Genomic DNA, 4329 nt, shown 5'->3' on the forward strand with positions numbered 1-4329 from the left:
TGGCAGAAGCTCAAAGAATAATAACTTATTAATACTAGAAATAAAGCCACATGACAACAAAGAGGTGCAGAAGTTCAGGTGTCTGAAAGCTCCAGTAATTTAAACCAAAGAGGTGGAGTTGGGTGAGTTTGGAGCGTAAAATATAACACAAAACACTGCTGAGGGAGGGAGGGTCGACAAGATGATGTAAATAATTCATCACTGATCTTTCCCCCGTCTTTGTTCTGGGTCCAAAGGATCCTAGTTTTAAGTTTTAATAGCATTTGTGGCTGGACTTATTATGTGTGATCAAATAATTCTTAGTCCTGGGATTATAAAAAAATGACTCTTCTATACTTCATCCTTTTCTCTCCACTTTTTTTTTTGGAGCGTTGTTATCAAGGCCACATGGGCATACAGCCCATTTCTCTCTACCCTTCACCCTGTGATTTTAATTTTGTAAAACATGCGGCCGTGCCTCGGGTATTGCAGTGACTACAATCATCAAAGCTGTTCAATCATTCATTGATTTAAACATTTACTTTGGCAAAAGTTCACATTAATAAGCCTGACTGGAAAAAACAGATGGATTCAGAGAGACAGTAACTTATACTTGTTAATTTTTAATCTGTCTGGGTAAGAAACATGCAAGGTTTATGTGGGAAATGCACTATTACAGTGAAAGTCTTCATGCACACTGCACTATATTAGCTTTACTACTACTATCTTTGTAGTTAGCTAGCTGCTATCAGATAGATAGATAGATAGATAGATAGATAGATAGATAGATAGATAGATAGATAGATAGATAGATAGATAGATAGATAGATAGATAGATAGATAGATAGATAGATAGATAGATAGATAGATAGATAGATAGATAGATAGATAGATAGATAGATAGATAGATAGATAGATAGATAGATAGCGTTGTAGTTAGCTAGCTGCCAGATAGACAGACAGACAGACAGATAGATAGATAGATAGATAGATAGATAGATAGATAGATAGATAGATAGATAGATAGATAGATAGATAGATAGATAGATAGATAGATAGATAGATAGATAGATAGATAGATAGATAGATAGATAGATAGATAGATAGATAGATAGCGTTGTAGTTAGCTGGCTGCCAGATAGATAGATAGATAGATAGATAGATAGATAGATAGATAGATAGATAGATAGATAGATAGATAGATAGATAGATAGATAGCGTTGTAGTTAGCTAGCTGCCAGATAGACAGACAGACAGACAGATAGATAGATAGATAGATAGATAGATAGATAGATAGATAGATAGATAGATAGATAGATAGATAGATAGATAGATAGATAGATAGATAGATAGATAGATAGATAGATAGATAGATAGATAGATAGATAAAGACAAAGTGTTTGATACAAAGAGGAAACAGTTTATTCTGTAGTTAAAGAAGAAGAAAAAACGTGTGTTTTTGAGCTGGTAATTTTGAAAACTGGCAAACTCAAATGAATAAATTGAAGCTTAAGTGACGAGGAGCCATCTCTCATTTTCATCATCTGGTGAACTCGGAGCATTCAGGCACCTCCAACGCACATTTATTAAAAGCTTCTGAGTGGATGAAAAAGACGGTAAAGACACGGACGCACTGAACACAGGCGTCAGGGAGACGAGTCAACATTTCAACACATGCTCAGCCTCCTCTGAAGGAAGCCACGGGGAAAAAAATGAAAAACACTTGATCAAAATTGCCTTATTTTCCGAGACATGGCGAGGTTTGACATTTATGCAAAAGGTCAGTACCATCAATAAACATGAGTCTGATGTTCTGAGACAAAAACAGAGGAAACGTGGCTTTGTAAAACAGGTGTCACACAGCTGAGATAGATAGATAGATAGATAGATAGATAGATAGATAGATAGATAGATAGATAGATAGATAGATAGATAGATAGATAGATAGATAGATAGATAGATAGATAGATAGATAGATAGATAGATAGATAGATAGATAGATAGATAGATAGATAGATAGATAGATAGATAGATAGATAGATAGATAGATAGATAGATTTTAATTATGTTTACAATGTAGGACACAAGGCACAAAATACATTCTTTATGGCATTTAAATGCCATTATTTGTTGGGTTTTTAAGTCACAATACCTATGTTGACCTTTTTGCACCTTGCACCTGGCAAATACTGTAAAAACTAACTTAAAAAAAACAAATAAAAACTAACTTAAACTAACTAATACAAACGAATAAAACCAATCAAAACTGGTCTAAAAATGAATTAAAACCAACTCACCTCTGCTGCTCACATGCATTCTCCTTACATTACGTGGGATTATTTAAAAGGAAAATAAACAGGCTGTACAACGGTATAAGATTTATTGCCAAGAAGCATTGTTAAAACAAAGAAATAATCGACCAAACACAAATGTCCTTAGTTTTTGTGCCAAGTTTAGATCGATTCAAAATAAAAAAATAATAATGTTTTTCCCAGTGTCCACAGAGACAGCAATGTTTTCAGTATTTACATCTCAGGATGGTTCCAGGTGACGACGCTGTAAACAGCGAAGTCAGCGCTGAATGTGAGTCAGAAACTCACACAACCACGAAACACTTAACTATCCCTTTACCATCAAATGAAAATGAAATTCTTAAAAACCTGCTCTGGTCACTTATGATTGTCTGTAAAACAGTATGTGCTAATGAGAACATTCTCTTCTCCACGCGATTGTTCTTTTTGTTTGTACATTTCTTGCTTGAGAGCAAAAAAAAAAAGAATCCCTTGGTTCACATGGAGACTCACAGCTCTTTACTTTAAAAAAAAAAAAAAAACTTATCTGTGGAGGTTCAGGTATAATTGGTAGCTCTCAACACTCCTGGCAACTGTCAAGGTTAAAAAAAGAAGAAATGACTTTCATTTTGCTGCGATTGTTCTGGCACTCAGACACTGTATATCCTGAGGTGGCTGATTCAGTGTCTGCTTTAGTGTGAGAATGAAAATTCACTCTGAAACACACGGGTTTTTGCATTAAATCCACGGACGACTCTGCCTCTTACCCTGAGGTCAAGAGGTGACAGCTCAAAGAGTGCCTTAAATCATGAGAACTGCTTTACCTTTCAGTGGAGCTGCAGAGACGCACCTACACTAAGTCAGTAAAGTCTGTGGATTTATGTGGATCTGAACGTTTCCCCCGTGTTGCATATAAATCAGCCGTCATTTGGTTTGACTCAGTGGGTTCACTGTGAGCCCGACAAACCGTGTTAAGAGCAGTGAGGCTGAGCGACGAGCCCAAATGTATTATTAACCTATTGATTTCTGTAAAACATCTATGTATTTTCATTTAATAAATGATGCAGGCTCTTTATTTTAACCCACGGTTATAGCCAACAAGTTCATTTTATTTGAATTTAAACCTTCGCCTCACTGATCAGCGCTTTTTATGTCAATGTTTTTGCCATAAAAATGTCTTAAATGTATGGTGAATAATTGAAACACAGTGACTTAAATAACTGAGATAAAAACAACACGTAACTTAATAAAGACAATGAAATGTGACTGGATACAAACAATAATATATTCCTTGTTTGCAGTGAGTGTGTCACATGAAATGAAAGCTATTAATAACACAGGTATTTTCTATGTTACTCATATAAATAATAAGATAAAGTTATACATATTCATTTCAAATATTAGTGCTGTTTGCACTGATCGCCCATAATGTTTGGTATTTAAATGTCGCTAAAAGCAAAAGAGCTGCTTATTGTTTATCCATCAAAAAGATAATAACAATAATAGCAGATTGCTGGACATGAAACAGTCTACAAATTATCTGCATCATAACAGGGGCGTTTCAAACGTTTCTGGGGCCCCAGGCAAAAGGGGCCCCAATGATTAGCATGGTTGCCTCACAGAAGGTCAAGATTTAAAGGTGCATTATGTAATAAATCTAAAGCAACTGGCCATAAAATCCTCCTAATATGTCACAGGAATAATGTTCATATAACAAACTGAACTCACCAACAACAACAGTACAGCCAAATTAAAAAAGATATTTTGCAGACTGCAAATCATGTTTATGTTTTGAAATCATGTTTTGGCATGTGGCGCCACCTACCGCCGCTAACCAATCATTGCATTCAGTAGAGTCTCAGCTGCCGAGCAACAACGGGTTGCCAGTCAGGAAACGAAACCTTAAAGGTTTCGTTTCCCTCGGTATTTTGAATTTGAATGTAGTAACCATTTTTGGCCAAATTCTTACATATGGCTCCTTTAATGATGTGTCCAGTACAAAGTGTTGTGCTTTTTTTTATGTTGGTACGATAAACTCGCTGACACGTAGTTTGACGTA

Source organism: Microchirus variegatus (assembly GCF_963457635.1).
Source record: "Microchirus variegatus genome assembly, chromosome: 4".
Lineage (NCBI taxonomy): Eukaryota > Metazoa > Chordata > Actinopteri > Pleuronectiformes > Soleidae > Microchirus > Microchirus variegatus.